The sequence below is a fragment of the Anguilla anguilla genome, chromosome 2 (genome assembly GCF_013347855.1).
Source record: "Anguilla anguilla isolate fAngAng1 chromosome 2, fAngAng1.pri, whole genome shotgun sequence".
NCBI lineage: Eukaryota > Metazoa > Chordata > Actinopteri > Anguilliformes > Anguillidae > Anguilla > Anguilla anguilla.
The window spans coordinates 53,193,406-53,212,181 of NC_049202.1; positions in this window are offsets into that span (position 1 = coordinate 53,193,406).

Here is an 18,776-nt window from a genome sequence, read left to right on the forward strand (position 1 = left end):
CTTTTTGCCTAAACAAGCAAGGGATGTATCCTTAATTGCCTTATTGCAGTCAATTAAGGAATTTAGCCTTAACCAATAAGGAAAGTTTTCCTAATTACTTAAAAATTGATTTTTTTTGTTGATTGTCTATAGCTTAATGGGCACTGGTTATACATGTTCTGTCATACCCTGATGGAGGCTAGTAAGCTGAAATTCTTAGGTTTCAAAATTATTTCTTTTGTGGACATGCCATAAAAATAAAAAAATGTTGCCTTCTCTTATATCCCTTGTATATCTCTTGACATGTTTAAATGGAACCACAGTAATTTAAAAGCAAAGTTGAAAAAAAAGAACAGGGAGATCCTAATCTAATGCAGACATTAGAAGACACAATATTAAAACAGTACAAATAAACATAAAGTTACGACACGCAATAATGTCAGCATACAGACACAGCAACAAATATTAAAACTGGCCTCCTGAAGAGTGTTTCTGATCTGTTGGACAGATGTTTGTTGTTTTTTCTTCATTGTGGTGAGAATTTTTTGGTCATCACCTGTAGGGTTCTTCCTTGGTTTACCAGGGTCTTTGTGATTTCTGAACTCTCCAGTGCTCTCTGTCTTCTTATTGATGTTCCCAACAGTTGATTTTGGCCTAAGGTTTGGACCCCTTAGAGAACAGGGGTAAAGCCCCAGGAGCAGTGTTTTAGGTTAAGGGCCTTGCTCAAGGGCCCAATGTTATTTCTTGTCATGTCAAGACCCAACTGTATGCCCACCAGAGGCTTAAACCAGCAACTCCACAGTTGCCAGTCGAACACCAAAATTAATTGAGTGAAGGTAGGTTTATTTCATATATTTTTATATATTTATTGTATGAGCTCTACTTGGTCATGTTACTTTTAAAAACTTGACATTTCCATATGCTGCTGTCTGATTGTTGCTTATCTTACACATTGTACAATTCTGCCCCAGGAGCATGCACTCTCAACACAAATTGATTTCTTTTTTTCTTTTCCTCCTTTTTCGTAGTAACAACTATTTGTGAACTAAATCTGTGCTGGATTTTCTCTGTGAATGTGCAGATGTACCCACTGCCTGTTTCTGTTTCCAAGCAACAAGTCAGGGGCAGAATACCTGAGCATTCTCAACACCTGTATTAGTCAAAAAAAATCCTCACATTCAATAAATACACGAATAAATCAAACAACAGAAAAGGGAAGGAAGGTAAAGACACTCAGGACTCACCCTTGTTTGTAGCCAATAAGTAGTTATAAGTAATGATGAGTAATTGACCTGCTAGAATGAGAAACAGAATATGATTACTTACTGAGTGTGAGAAATACCCTGCCCAAAGTTATCCAGAGCTTATATAATGAGATGGGCGCATTGTTTTGATGCTGTTCCTTTTGAAGTGGCAATGCTGGCATGCTCCGAGCGATCTGCAGCCCTGCGTCCATTTCCTGGGTAATTGCTTTTAAGTTAGCAGTGAACAGCCAAATTTATTAGATGATGCAGTACTGAGCATTGTGGAAACACAAGTCCTCTAGATTCTATTTAAATTAACGTCTTGTTTTTTTTATTTTTTTTATTTAAGAGATTGCTGGATGTGTGTATGAATGGTCATATACATGGGATAGACAGCAGCTATGTGCCACTTTGGTAAACAGCACAGAGGCAGCATCATGAGTAGCCTTTAGGAACCAATCTTTGGAGCTGAAAGAACCTGCCCTGGTCTATACTAGACTGCATCTCACACAAAGTGTATATCCATAGCTGGCTGATTCCTTTTTTAAGTAATTGAAAGAAATCCATTATATCACACCCCATATCTCCAAGTCAATGAAACATAAATCATAGACAATGTCAATGAAGGGGGATTTTATTTCAGCCCAATCCACCATCTCAAGCTCAGAACATTTCTGTAATGCTGTCTCTCCATCAAAAACAGTCCTCCAGAAAAGTAAATTAAAACACCTCTGTCAGCTGGCATCAAGTAAATTAAAGCTTGTGTCTATGTGCTATTATTTTATGAAATATTGCAGGTACATATGTGACTCCTGGATCAAGTTATGAATACATTTTGCATTTCATATACTGTAGGAATGAATGATTAGAATTTTTGTTAACAGTGCAAAAATATGTTGGGTGTTGTGTCCATATTTTCTGCTGGTGTAGCATGAAACACAATTTCAGGCAAGACCATGAAGAGCTAGATTCTTTAGTCTCATTTTAAATGAGCAACATTGATTGTGGTTGTTTTTTTAAAATGTAATTGCTGAACAACTGTACAGAGAAACAATTGCTGAATTGCTTAGATCAAAGTTGATCTAAGCAAATTAGTTTTTCACAAAAAAAGTGAAGTAACAGCACAGTCCATTTATATGTAAATGGCTGTGCACAATTTTGTCATCTTCAGCTGTGCCAGACAGAAATGTATTGTTGTCTTAACTTTCCTTTATTTGTCACCATGATTAATAAAGGCAGCCCTCAGTATAATTTTGGCTGCGGCATGTTCCACTGGACGCTCATGCAGCGGCACTCTGTACAGTATGTTCCTTGTGGCTGTTTTTAGATAGTGGGGTAACCATGCCACAAGGGGTGTAACCTGTTCTCACTCTAACATTCCAGCCAGCAGCTAAATAAGGCCAGCACCGTCTTCCAAAACAAGTGTCCAGTTCTTCTGCTAGTGGAGTGCTTGTGGTGACAGGGCCCAGTAAATCCATATCTGGAACACACAAATCATCTGCTATCTCTTTTGCCAGAGGCAAATACTTCACACTTGTTGTTCTTCGGTCTGTGGTCTGCACTGTGCTGGAATGCACTGACCACTGCAAATCAACTCTATTGTCTGTGCAGGTCGTGGACGTCCTGTAATTTCCCTGCTTTGTTCTGAGATTGGGTAAGTGTGTGTGTATGTGTACCTACCACCTCCCAAGACCCTTGTGCCTGATTTTCAGCTTATGCCCTCCAAAAAGTCTGTGGACTGCCCTGTCCACATCCCTAGCCCTCCATCCCAAAACTTCTCCTTATCCCCTCCCCCACCTCATTCACCCAGTTTCCCTAATATGTCCCATTCCACACCCCCTCCCATATGAATGAAACATTGTTTTTCTCTCCAACGCCCCCACCCAACCCTGGGACACAATGTTGCACATTCTAATGCGTCCATGCTAGGTTGGGGAAAACCAGCTGTGCTAGCATTTGTTGCACTAGCAGTCACAAAACACAGACTTTAGCATAATGTGAGTGCTGCGTGCCTTGCTGATACAGGCCTCCCATTATGTGGCTTGTAATCTGAGCTTTTAGGACCCTGGCTGTCCTTCTCTTTCCTGAATGGGCTGTTGCTGGGCTCTATCTGTTTCCTGAGCTTTCACTCTGCTTACCTCGGCACTATGATTATAGTGGGCCTGCAGTGGAGTGAGCCCAATTGTGCTGAGGAGACACCAGCTCAGGGTCACCCCAAAAAAAAAATCACCCTGCTGTGCCCGGGACAAATGCACTGAAGTGAGTTTTTCTGTTTCCCCTTTTTTGCCACATCCACGTGTGAGTCATGTTCGGGCAATGATCCCCATGAGAGTCTAATTTTGGCATTCATCGCCATTGGAGCCTCCCCTTACTCTAAAACCAGTGTCACCTTTTCAGCTAATACTGTATTTCCCTGTGTGCAGTCAAATCCACACCTTTCTAAAACGAAAAATGTACTACAAATGTCACGTGAGAAAGCATCTGTAAAGTTGTCATTATTTAATACAATGATTTGGACAGCTCCTCTCATATCAACCTCGTATGTAAATTTAGTAATTTCCACCAACTTCCTTTTGTGCAGCCTATATAGAAAACCCTTTTTTGGTAAAATAATATGCCTGTAAGTTCACTACTGGATAATTTCAGTCACAATTAGTTTGTGTGGACAATGCTTTAGAGAGTCATAAATTTGGCCTTGATGAGAGGTGAAACTACTAGCCTCCATTAAAGTTGTCAGCCATCACATTTATTCCACCTTGAAAAGATCTCTGTTGGAAACAAAGTGGCAGTCTTGAGGAGCATAACATACGCAACATTTTAGTTTAGCACATGAGTCAGACAAGGACTTCTATTATTGTATGTCACAGCATTAACTAACAGGAGTTCTGTTATTACGAGTTGTCAGTGGTTTTGTTTTTGTTTTCCTGGTTTGGTACAATGTGCTCTATTCCATTTTTTCTGTGTCAAAATGTGAAGTAGCAGTTCTGTTTTCATCATTAGCAGTATAAACCTCTGTAGAAAGAAAAGCCAAAGAATGGACTGAAGAATGAAAAACCTTAATTACACCTCACTTTTGACAGTTGTGTATTTCAAAGTATCTCTGCTGGTTAATTTGCTTATCTGACATTCTTTTTATTAGCACCCAATGATGTATTGAGTGTATTATGTTCTTATTGATCTTGCATTCTCCATGCCTTTGCTGAGTGAACGTTGAAGTGCAGAAAAATTGAAGAGAGAAGCGATCTGCTGTGATTCATGGGTAGTAGGCGTTCTGAGGGCTGCTCTGCATATTAAGTGGACCGGAGAGATGCTGAGAGCCCCAGCACCTAGTGAGCTCCAGGGTGATGTCACGCTCTCATGCTCGGCTGATTTAGACATACCTGGAGTAATTAAAATGCATGCTCAGGACCTTTGCAAGATGAAAGACAACAGTTTATTTTCAGTTTGTTCCTTCCATGTCATCATTTCCAGCACTGCTTTGCTTTGTGCTAAATTGCACTTCAAAACAACAAAGGAAGGATCTATTTGAAATTGAGAATTAGAAAAAATATATATTTCCATCCTATTTAGAAAAATGTTCAGAGGAGTGAATGTGGTTCACAGGTTCTTCAGGGTGTTTTATTTTTAATTGACTCATGTCTTGTTGAACTCGATAAACATTTTGCAGAGAAATCCTTGATTGTGGCACCACCTATAATTAATCCAAGCAAGAGCTCTTTCTGTTATTAAAGGGGTCTTCTGGGATTATGAAGATATTTGTTCTAATTTTTTTCCTGAATAGTTATAAATTCAACTTGTTCCAGCAGATACCTGGAAAGCTTTCTGCTGTTGTTGGTTGTGGATCAGCACATAGCAAATATGTATGGATTAGGATATGGTTTTTTTTATTTTTATTTAATCTGAATGGGATAAAAATGATAAAAATATCCACAGTGTGTTTTACCATGGGGAACTACATAGATTGTTATGGGACCATAATCATAAAATGTAACAACCAATATCAACCATTTTCTGCTCAGAGACACAGTGCCATGTTACAGTTAATTCATATGGAACTTTCTATATGCCCATACATATTTCTTTGATGTTCTAAATACAAACATGGATATTGCATAAATGAAGTCAATTTCAATTCTGCATTAAATACATGATGCTATTTATCAACTAGCAAACAAAGCTGTTGGTATTTCACTAAAAAGTTCCACTAGATTTTGGAACATGGCTGCGGGGATTTGCTTCCATTCAGTCATTAGTGAGGTCAGGCACTGATGTTGGGCGATAAGTCCTGGCTTTCAATCAGCATACCAATTCATCCCAAAGGTGTTCGATTGAGTTGAGGTTGGGGCTCTGTGCAGGCCAGTCAAGTTTTTCCACACCAAACTCGATAAACCATTTCTTTATGGACCTTGCTTTGTGCTTGCATTGACATGCTGAGACAGGAAAGGGCCTTCCCCAAACTGTTAGAAAGTTGGAAGCACACAATTCCATCAAATATCATTGTATGCTGTAGCATTATGATTTCCCTTCACTGGAACTAAGGGCCTAGCCCAAACTATAAAAAACATGCCAAGACCATTATTCCTCCTCCACCAGACTTTACAGTTGGCACTATGTATTCAGGCAGGTAGCATTCTATTGGCATTCACCAAACCCGGATTTGTGTGTCAGACTGCCAGATAGTGACGTGTGATTTGTCACGCAAGAGAACGTGTTTCCACTGCTGCAGAGTCCAATGGTGGTGTGCTTTACATCACTCCAGCTGACGCTTGGCATTACTCATGGTGAGCTTAGACTTGTGTCCACCGGCTTGGCCACAGAAACCCATTTCATGAAGCTCTTGCTGAACAGTTCTTATGCTAATGTTGCTTCCAGATGCTGTCTGGTACTCGGTAGTGAGAGTTGAAACCGAGGGAAATGTTTAAGCGCTACAGGCTTCAGCACTAGGCAGTCCAATTATGTGAGCTTTTGTGGCCAACCCCTTCACAGCTGAGCTGTTGTTGCTCCTTAATGTTTCCACTTGACGATAACAGCACTGACAGTTCACACCGAGGCAACTCCAGCAGGACAGAAATTTGACAAACTGACTTGCTAGAAAGGTGGCATCCTACGACAGTGCCAATTTGAAAGCTCTTCAATATGAACCTTTCTACTGCCAATATTTGTCTATGCAGTGTATGTTGTTGAATATAAAAGATAAAATTTCCACAAGACAAATATACAGTAAAAAAAATAAACCAAGGAATGATATTTCTTGCTGATAAACAAATGAAATGCTATAGACTCAAGAATTCTGATGCCTTCCACTCCCATTGCCTCCCTCTGCCAGCACTGACCAATGCACTTGATACTCTGATGGTGGCCACATCTCCGGTGATGTCATTTTATGGCTGTTTTTTAAATAATAAAACTCTTGGCATTATGCTATGTTTTCTCATTGTCTCCAGCTGAAAATCATATTCTACCCAGTTTTAATGTTGTGCATGATTTCATTTCACACATAATTTCTTATCCCAGGGGATATTTGTGCTCTTTTACTACAGACTTTCAGTCCTCTCGCTGAATTTCAGAATTCTCATAGGTATGGTGTCTTTATTTTCAATGCACTCTGCTGTGTTGGGAATCAGGACTGTGGGACACATGATGCCTTGATGAAAATTATCTTTTTATAGGTCTACTAATCCTTTATGACCAGAGCTAATCATTTTGTTTGACTGTTTAATTAGATAATTGTGGTTTTTTTTCTTCTGCCATTTATTGCAAATGCAGTTGTGTCACTAAAATTCAGGCAAAAAAAATTTTCTTAGTGAAATTGTCCTAAGGGGACCATGTACTAAGAGAAAAAACATTTGAACAAACTGTTCTCAGGTTAGGAGAGCATGTACAGTACATAAAATATTTATGTAAACAAAAACAACCACAATTTATCAGCTTAATTTCACTTCAGTCTTATTATTGCAGCTTTTTGGTGAGGCTGGGTTCCGAGCTGTTGTCATGATTTGGAGGTACATGGGATTGTCGCCTTACATTTTAACAGAGTGAAGTGTGGGAAGTGTCAACAAGCTTCGAAAACTGCAGGGAATCATATGTTTGGAAACCAAATCATTCATTAAACTAGTATTTTGATGGTTGCTTACCTAAAAACCAAAAAGTCAGCTTTATCCATCTTGCCTCCCATTTATACAAATAAATACAAAGTTATTTCTCAGGATTAAATAATTGTGTGTGGATCCTAGACAAATGAACCACAATAAAAATTTTTTTTTAATTTTCTCAGAACACCCACAAATAAAAACTGTGTATGAAAGAAGAAGAACAGTGAGCTACACCTTGGACTTGTGTGATGTTCAATATGTGGAATATTTTCATGTACACGTGTGCACCCTGTGGTTGTTTTGTGTGTGACATTCGGTAAATCTGGGTCTGAGAAGGGAACACCTAGAAACACAATACCTTTTTTACTTTGTTCCTTTTGGCTTTGCTCGGCAACAGGTGCAGTCTACCATGCTGGCACAGTGCAGATGACATTTCATTATCTTATCTAAACCTGTGGCTGGCCCTGAAATGTTCAGGCAAGTAGAGATTAATTGTACCACTCCCTGCTCTGTAAATTTGTCTCCTGTCAAATTTTATGCATGGATTAAAATAGAAATAATAACACTGATGATGATCAACTCATTGAATATTTTTCCACATTCAAATTTTGGTGGTTTGTAATTATTCATTCTTATGAAAAATATGAATATTTTCACCATCTTACTGCCTTTAATCAGACTTGATTTCAGGGTCTTTCTCTAACAAGCTAGTCAACTATTGATAGCATTTTTTTGCTTTTAAAAGAGCAGTGCTATGCAGTGACCAACACCCAACTTTACCTGAATTTATTAACCTGTTTGATCTTTGATGGAAAGTACATTTTAAGATGGAATACTTATTCATAAAACAACTCAAACTGAAATATAGTAAATGCAACTGCCCTAGTGCTGAAAAATATTATGACAGGAAAAGATATAATGGAAAAGCAGCTGTTATTATTTATTAAATAATGGCTTTAAATAAAATGTTTTTAATATTGAGATAAAATGCTGACAATTAAATTTAAATGTTCATTTATAGTTCAAAATATATATTAGTAACATTATAAAAACAATGAAACATTTAAAAGGAGCACAGTCTTCAAGGGTTAACATTTAAATAAGGAAATGCCTCCATGAATGATTAAAGGGAATGGAAGAGTGCACTGTTGTGGAATGATAGGATTTTACCTCAGCAGATTTCCTCATTCTTCAAAAGGAGAAATTTTATAGTGGACCTCCGCTCCTTGGAGAGGTGTTTAAGGGCGGATTCCTGCAGGATTTGATTGCACAGTGATATAAACAATAAAGCCGCCATGCATGGAATGGTGTCACCAGAGGTCCATTAAAGACGGTCATGTCACAGGAGACACTCGCCCTGTTTGTGCGTGTGATACAGGGAGTTCAGACCAGGGGCATGTACCCCTGGCCCACACAGAGATGGGCTGCGTGAAATGTAGTCAGCCCTTGTCAGTGAGCAGTGAGGGGGAAGTGTATGTGTGGTTTTGTCTGCCTCACAGTGCAGAGAGGATGAAATGAGTGCTGATTACACGTCCTCTGGCCCAGGGTGGACCTAAACGGGCATGTGCATCTCTGCCTGTGACAGGCTGCTTCCTCCTGGCGGCCCAATAAGGATAATTAATTCCTGGGCCCTGTGTTTGTTCCCTCTTGTTCTCTCTTGAGTGTGGGAGAACAGGGCTGAATACCTGGCAGGGAGTCAAGCAGGGCGAGCTGCAGGGAATACTGCACTATTCAACCTGCGGCTTTTCCCCTGTTGGATGTGAAAATAACCCTCCCTCCCTCAGGAAGCAGGCACCTTGATGAACATAAGAAAGCAACAGACATATCAAGGGTTTCCTGTTACCCTTTTTAAGGATGAGAACATTTTAGCAGTGCATTTAATGGAGGTAATAGGAATTTTCCTGATAAAATCACGTTTATTGCTTATGCTTAGTGTACCTTGGCGGACAGGTTAAGTTTAGAAATAATTTAGGGTCTAGAACTTAAACACATATAAATCAGTTCTGATGGGCCTTGCTTTCCATTTGCAGAGACCGAGAGAGAGCATTAGTATTCTAAAAAAAAAAAAAACCGTTAGAATACATTATGGGTTTTTTAGAATGTAGAGGCTGAATAATGGATAACTCCACGGACCGACTCAGCAGGCAAAGTGCCCAAGGTCTCGGGCAAACAATAAGGATTTGTCAAGTTAATGTGTGGATGTCTCTGTATAGCACAATGGATCTGAGGAAGAGAACATGTTGTCTTTAATACATTCCTGCACTGTGCAGAAACAGCAGCTTCTTCCTGGGAGGCTGGTGCACTGAAAGGGGATCATTGTTGACTCTCTTCACTTTGATATCCCATTTTTTTTGCACCTTCCCCAAATGTCACTCTCTGTCGGGCTTTAGCCAACCAAATCAGCATATAATGACATTGTGAGTTAGGACTATCGATGAGAGCTGTTATTTATAGAGGTAAAGCATCTAACCTTGTAATAACTTGAAAGGCTATGTGTGTGTGCGCATGCGCATGCTTGCGTGTGTGTGTGTGTGTGTGTGTGTGTGTGTGTGCGTCCGCAAGAGAGATGGTAATTGTTAAAGCACAAAGCACTCACTTTCTTTCAAGTCAGCGATGGAAAGGAAAGGGGTAGGAGCAATATATGCATGTGAAAACTGTATGAGGCCAAGGTGTATCAAATAGATTTATATTTCATGGTATGAAAGAAATCTCAAGCCTTTGGAAATAGTAGCTTTGGTTATGGTCAGTTGCTGTGAAATTTGTCTACAATAGAGCAGAGCTCAATATGTTGCTACTTCTGATGCTGACTTCCTTTCGGGTGGTTGTGTTTTGTGAAGTATGTATAAATTAAGGGAAATAACCTTGACATTATTACACGAGGCAGACTATGGAAAAGGCACAATAAACAAACTGCTATACTACAGAGATGCTCCTGAAATCTATAGATTTATCTGCAATGTCATCCCGTTTTCACCGTGAAAGCCTATATTTCTTTATTACAGTTGCACTGTGAATGCCTATCATAGCTGCACTGTGAAAGGATATCTTTATATATAATTTGTTTGGTTAGTGTGGTGGCCTCTTGTCCCTATGGGAGAAGCAATGGGGGCCTTTTTGTCCTTTATGTGCTGCTGACCTACAGGCCTCACCTTAATTCACTGACCAGGGCTTGTCATTCCTAATTAGGGAAAAACAATGAGAGGTCCTTAGTTTAATCCAATCTTACTCCAAAGCCAGTTGTAAACGGCTCACAGAGCGCAGTCTATTAATCCAGAGCGGAGAGGACATCACACAGTGCACAAAGCTGCTGTTGTTACTTTTTCCCTAAATCACTTTTCTTTACTTTTACTTGTTTTCTCTTTCCACCTAATGGACAGAACGGATTACATTAAACATAGGAACGAAAAGTGGGCTTTTATTAAAAAGGAATCTAGACCCCTTATGGCTAAGGTTTCTTGGCATATCTAAGCAGCCAAATTGTTTGGAAATGTGCGGCTGCGGTATCAACCCTGAATCAGCCCATACACAATTAACTGTGACTATATACTTGGCAATTATAATAACATCGCACATGTAGAAATAGGGTTTGCACTAAAAAAAGGAACAGATGCAATTTTGTGTTGCAGCATAGCTCAGGCAAGCTACTTGTTAGTTGTTCTAATACTCCGACTAATAATAAACCCCAGGCCCTTTTTGTTCAAACCATGAGGAATGTACATGCTAACAATGAGGTTGGCTAGAGACCACATCCTCCCCTGCGGTGAATGGGGCTGATGTCTCTGTGGTTACCTTATTGCGCCCACTAGTTTGCCTTCTCACGTCTGTGGGGTCTGTAGAGGGACAGAATTAAAGCAGGAAAAAGATGGATGACACTAAGTGGCAGTCTCAATAGTTTGGACTTCAATTTGCCTAGAAACTGACAAATCCATGGCTCACAACAGGGAATCTGAGCCATATATCAACAAATTAAGAAGCACACAATTTTATACAACTGGCTATACGCTAACAAATTAAGAGGCAAACACAATTTTGTGTAACTTATGTAACTCGCCAATTTGCATCCCAAACACGAATAATAGTTTGTTTTTTTTAAATAAGCTTTTCAAGCTCTGACATTTTCTTATCGGACTGAAAAGCTCTAATGTTTATTTTTAGAGCAGATAAGTTAATTATAAAAATCCTTTAAGGTTTTATGTTTATCAAGATTGAAATGCTCTTCACTTCTCACCTACAGAAAGGCAGATAGCCTCAAGCAAAATCCACTGCAAGCCCTCAAAGTTATGATAGTAATGTGTTAAATAGAAGGTGAGTCAGATAAGTGAAATCAGATTTGGTTTTGGGGAAGGCAATTAAAATGCCTAATTTTGAAGACTGCAGAAAAAGCCAAAAATGGCTGGATTTTTAGGGAAGATGGTTAAGATCACCACTGGCTTGCTGCGTGTATTCTGAGGAAGGTAAGACTGGAATGTGTGACATCAGAGCACTCCAGTTACTGGAGTCCGGTTTCCTGCCTCATGTGAGCAGCTCTGTCTCAGCGAACAGGAAGTAACAGGAGAAGTGGAGGTCAGGAGGGCGAGGCACGCATATTTTTCCACTTGGCCCATAGCCCAGTCTGATTGGGAGCACACCTGACAGCATGGAGCAGCAGTCTGCACCACCTGACACATGCTATATCGAAAGCCCTACCTGTTTTCCGCTGCCCAGTTACTGTTTAATCCCTAAAGTAGAGCCACTGGGAGCAGACACATTTACTATTCCGAAGTAAGCGTCTCTAAATGCCTCTAAAAGTTTAATGGTTCCATTAAAATGCACTGAATAATCAATTTGCTGTCTCCAAAATGAAAGTAAATGTTTACCTGTAGATATTTAGCATGCAGTGTCATCGCCTTGGTCACTGCTGCTTTTAATGGAATGGAAAACTTGGATTTTTTTTCTTTCTTTTGTGAGCAGCTTGGCTGTGGGGAGTCATGGGACCCTGGGCAGTATATTTCTGTCCTGGTGGTTGGACAGCGCACAGTATGTACTTTGTGAAGTCTGGCATGACTGCAATAAAGGAGAGTAAGAATGAGTACAAGAATGTTTTCACTTATACCCTGAGAATTCAAATGTGCATCCATTCATGCTCTGAATGCAAATATTGGAGCTTATGTGAAACCTGAGACAATCAGGGACATTCAAATCACAGGCACATTTTCAAATTAATTCTACTGCAAGTGCATTCTGGTCAGGAAGTGCAGTAGTGTTTAAACGTCACAAAAGGTGTCTAACTTTAAGGAACCTCCAATAAATCCAGGCAAATAGGACCAAACTCCAGCAGTATCATTTTGTCACAAAAATAAAGCTCCTATAATTAAGAACTTTGAGTTCCTATCGGACCAATCCCAACTTATTTTTATATCAAACTGATTCACAGAAAAGTTCTGAGCTAGTTTGTCTTTGACTCAGAGTATGTGTCTGTTTGGAGAGATATTGAATGGTTTTATGACAGTAAAATGTCCAGTATTGCCTAATAGCTAACAGTTTCTATTAGTCCAAAACAGAGTACGGTGTACTCTATTGAACAAAATTTAGCATTGATGTACAGTTGTATGTTTTGTTCCATAAGCAAACTGAACTATGGAGGTTAATGCATGTGGCTGTTGTGTTTTAATTGCAGATGATTCCTATCAGCTTAAACGTGTGTGAGTGTGTGTGTGCGTGTGTGGGTCCAAGCGTGTGTACGTGAATGTATGCACTCACATGTGTGTATGTGTGTGTGGGTGGAGGGTGCTATTAATGGTTTAGTGTTAACTGTGTATGATTCAGCTGGAATCTTTATTTTTCACTCATGCAATGAATGCAATCTCCATCAACACAGAAAATTGTTTACTATTTTGCTTGCTGTACCCTTACAGTAACAACAGACTGAATAGCTTCCACATTTCTGTGTCTGATACACAGCACTTGCCTTTTCACTAAATGTCAGACGGAGAGGTGATCCATACTATGAGTTTGCTATTAAGATGATAAATTTGTGGTAAAGTCAAGCCATGAAAGTAAACCTAAACAACACAACGAATAAATTAGAGCTGGAGAAAATATGTGTGTGGTGAATGCACGCAATGTGGATGTATTTATACCAAGAAAGAGTCATATATTCATTATATATTATAGATTTATGTCTTCTTATTTCAGTACTGTAAGTTCAAATTTGGTCTTTAATTGTTCCCATTACTCAATGAAATCTCAAGAAAAACTGTTTTTCAATGTAAAAAAAAATTCCACTGTCTATTAGTCATCTGTCATCAATTAAACCTGGCAAAATCTAGACCTGCCATTAAAAGTATGGGTATCAAAATTTTCGACTGTGCTTTATATGCATGAGTGATTTAGCATTTTTTACATAGTTTTTCTTGTGATATCACATTTTAAATTGTTTGTGATGAGTAACTCATAATAATAATACATACAATATAAATGCATGAACCATAAAATAATTAAATTTAGAGAGAGAGAGACATGCATAGCATATGTCTGTTCCAAGTAATTTGATGGAACAAAGTTACCGGTAGTCTGTACTGAATTTACGTGTCTGTGTGTGACTCCCAGATCTGATGTTGGATTTGAGGGGGTTCCTGCCAGGTTAACAATGGTTCCGAGCCTCAGGTTGTGCTGCTGGTGCTTACTTAAGATCATCTCCAGGCAATGCAAGTGGGTCTTAAAGAATGAAGAGAGAGCCACAATGTCATCGAGATGCTAACAGGTATCCCAACAAATGTGTTCCATTAACCATTGAAATGTGCTGGGCACATTACAAAGACTTAATGGTATGCGATGGTATGCGATTGATTTCAAATAATCTAAATGGTGTACAGAAAGTCGTTTCAGCCTTTCAGTTACTGTTATCTGGTTATATCTGCTTGCTAAGTCTGGGGTGGAAAATAATTTGGCACCTGCCAGAGCATCAAGGGACTCCTCTATCCATGGCAAGAGGGAAAAGCATCCTTCAGGGTTTGTGCATTCAGTATCTGATAATCAACGCAGAGATGGATGGTGCCATCTTTCTTCTATACCACCACAACTGAGGAAGAGTAGGGACTACTACTCTCCCGTACAATGTTCTGATCAAGCAGTTCTTGAATATGAGATTTTAAGATGTCATACTGGGAAGGTGGGAGACAGCAATAACATTGCAGGGGTCTCGGTAAGTGAGGGGATTTCAAGTTCAACCTAAGTCTCCCAGGCCCTGCTGAAAACTGCGTTATATGTAGCAAGGAGGCCCCTACCCTTTCGTTCTTTTTTGGAAGTAGAGGATCCTCCCTGTCTGTAGAGGGTGGTAGTTTCCCTGTTACTCTGCATGGCTAGCCACTACCACTACCACTGTCCTTTGGCTCCTGTTAATAGATCTACCCCTGCTGCTGGACATTTGGAAATTTCTTGGCTCAGTTCAACAAAATCAAGCTATGTGGCCTGGCTGGTTATAGTGTATACATATAGGCTTGCCATTAGACTGAAAGTGATATGGATTTCATGGTGGGGCATAGGTAACCCAGTCTTGACTGAAAGATGAGTGTAGTGCGTCAAGCCATTTTATAGCATCTATTTGAGCTTGTTGTTTACGAACACACTAGTTTGGCTCCAATAATTCAAGACTTAAACATAGCATTAAACTATGGCATTAGTCTCTATATAACACTCACCCACCATCGGGACTTCAGTGTCACAAGAATAGGCTTGAGTCCTTTGATGGCTGACATGATCACCTTCCAATATCCACCAGATAGCTTCACTGTGAACAGTTCGAAAAGAAGAATTATGATTAAGCCGTACCACCTGTTTTAATTCTCTATGAAGCATACTGTCCCCTACATGCTCAATTGATCTCTCACCAGCACATTTGGGTTTTGTATGTCCCAGCATTGTATTACCTCTATCAAGAATAAGAGAGCATGGGAGTATTCACCATCACCATCTACCTGTTGTTTTTGAAAGAACTGTTTTTGAAAAACAATGTAAGACAGAGAGCAACCATAGATTTCAAGCAATACTGTCAGAATTTGATCAGGGTCATTTATTTCTACTGGGGGTCTACATATGATATCAGCTTTTACTTCCCTGTCCCATTGATCATACAGGAAAAGTGCTTGTTCAGCTCTGGACATATGTCTAACCTCCAAGGATCTCTAGGCTTTCTCAATACTCAAATGTTAGGGTGTCAGTCGCTTTACTGGAAAACTATTTGTTTTCTTTCTCTTAGCATGTAAACTTATAGTCTGCAACAATGTCACTTCCCGAAGGACCTGCTGTAGCACCGCCACCCTCAGTCTGTCATTATCTGCTTGTAACTGTTGAACACATTCAGTTACAGCTCTACAATGTTTTATCCCTCTGACATGTTGAGAAGAGAAAGAAAAAAAAACAGGAAAGAGAAAAACCAAATATGGTGTACCACAATTTAAGAAACATCAGTCCTGCGGTCCTGCCGATTATTCCAAAAATGTGCCATATTGAACTCAAAATGTCTACTCTATTCAATTTAGACTCAAGTACATACTACTTAAACAGTTATGTTTCACCTTTTGTTAAAAACCTTTTTAGGCAATGGGGTTCCATAAAATTTTCTAGTGAAGTCAACTAATCCGGGATTACAGAGAGTGCATAATTTAAAAAGCTTTCTCATTTTCTAAAAAGCCTCTTAATTTTATTTTCAAACAGTGTAAGTGACTAATTGGTACAGGATTCCCTGGGTGACAGCCATTGTGGCAGGACGTTCAGGGTCACATGACCATGGTGCTCATGGTTATGCCCCCAGTGTTTGTCTATGGCACCTGCTGTCTCTCTCTTGATAGCTTATGTGAGGAGTGAATGTCATACACTGACAACAAGTTACAACCTGTTCTCCCCCCTGGGAGCCATGTATATACTGTATACACTGCTGTGACGTCCCTCCCTGTCCCCATCCTGCAGTCATGCGCAACATGCACCTCACATATATCTCACCCTTTACTGGGATTATCTCTCTTGAAGATACATACACGGCCATGTGTAAACCTGCCGCAGCACATATTGTGTATTGTTTGGAAATAACGGAAGTAAATGTATGGCAAACAAAATGTTTTATTTTGAGTTTATTGTGTTTATTTTGTTAATCCCCTAACTGTGTAGACAAGGAAATGGTTCACAGCACATATAATGTTGAGACACATACACACAAAGTCACCAATATGTATATGCATGCACAAATGCCCCTAAATACTCATTTCATTCTTCTGCCCCTTCTCTCTCTCTCTTTCTCACTCTCTCATGCACACATACACAGACACACACAAACACACACACACAGAATGAGAGAGAGAGAGAGAGAGAGAGAGAGAGAGAGAGAACCTCTTGACATTCCTTGTGTGAGTTTAGAAGATTCTGTAATTCCACTGCCAGCAACATAAAACCATTTGCGTCTGATACACAGTAATAAATCAGTTTGGTTGCGGCAACACAGAGCAGTTGCTGTGAGGTATTAGCACCACAGTGACAGTGGAAAAACACCTGAAAGGATTATCTGTCACTGCTGACATTTCATGTGGTCTTCCTCTGGTAATCGTGTTTATTTATTTATTTATTCAATCTCTTGCTCCAATAAAAATGGCCAAATGTGAAATGCAGTGTATTTTTTGTATTTAATGTTCAGTTCTTTTTATATCCATTTATTGGGCTTTTGTGTGATGGACAGGTTTACTGATACATATCTGTCATGATTGCCAGTCCCATTGAATCTTTGTATTTATCATTAAGATGACAAGGGCAAATATAATATGTACATGCAACACCACCTCTCACACCCCATTAGCACAAGACACAGAAATCAGTGTTTTGTGAGGTAGTCTGGGTTCAGTGCTCTTCAGCAGATGGCTGCTGCATCATATGCCAGCTCTAAGAAACCCTGGGCAATGGTGCCCCATTTCATTCTTACTGAACTGAACGGAACTCAGGATTTAATTCTAGGGTTTAGCAGACCTAACATCAGTAATTATTACTGCTTTACTCATCTATATTTTAATATTGTGCTATAATTCTGCTTACTGATCTCGCAATGTAACCTTGTTATACGGCATTTAGTAAGATCATTTGTCATGTCTGTAAAATATTTCACATCCAGGTTGTAGTCTGAACGGCAGTGGAGCATTCGTTGTGAGTTGTTAATTAGGCTATCCAGAGGCCTGGACTGCATGTACTTTAGCGTACACACAACACACACACGTACACAGACACACACACACACACACACACATGCACAGACACACACACACACACACACACATTCCCTTAATTGGTGTTTTGATGATGGTGATGGAGAGCACTGTCTAACACGTTGGTCCAAAATCTCCCATAGCTGTTCGATTGGGTTGAGATCTGGAGACTGTGAAGGTCATAGCATATGATTCACATCATTTTGGAACTCATGAAACCATTCAGTGACCCCTCATGCCCTGTGGATGGGGGCATTGTCATCCTGGAAGATAGAAATGTTTCATTATAGGATAATGGTGATCACTCAGAATAACTTTGTATTGATTTATAGTGACCCTTCCCTCTAAGGGGGCAAGTGGACCCAAACCATGGCAGGAAAATGCCCCTCACAGCATAACAGAGCCACCAGACCTGCTCACTGTTGGTGTCAAGCATTCAGGCCTCTCTTGGAATATGGTGATGGAAGACTAATCTGATTATATCACTTTTTTTCCACATCTCTGTAGACCAGTGCCTATGGTTTTTGCACTACTGAACTCTCAACTTTGAAAAGATGGGTTTATGCACTGCAACCCTGCCATAATATCCCTCTATTTGTAGTTGTTGACATTCTCAGTCACCTGAGGAAGTTGTTTTTTATGTTAATTGCTTAATTATCTCATGCACTACACCTGTATGTACCATAATGTTTCTCCTCTCATTTATTCAGGTTTTTCCTTTAATTTTTCAGCCGTCCATATATATATATATATATATATATATATATACACACACACACACATATGAAAACATAAGCAAATACATGCACATACATACACCATACACACAACACCTTGAGTTGACATATAAAGTAGATATACTGTGTGTGTGTGTGTGTGTGTGTGTTTGTGTGCGTGTTTGCATTTGAATAGTCCATGTTGGGATGGGCGCGGACAGCCGAGGGGTGGGTGATAGGAGTGCGTCACATGAAAGTCCTTCACTCGTCCCTATGTGCTTTTGCAGGCACCCAAAAATAGATTTGTTTCTCTGGCACGGCTTGATGCCCTCTTCATTTCAGTGTGCAGGCATGGGCTTCAGTGTCATAGTGTACAGCTGCTGTTTCCCCTCCATGTTCTTCTCTCTTTCTCTGCTGTTCATTTCTTCTGTCTGTCCTCTTTTATACACACATACTGTTATGTTTTAGTGTCAGTGTCTGCATAGTAATAAAACTAGTCTGTACAAACACTTGTAGTTGTAT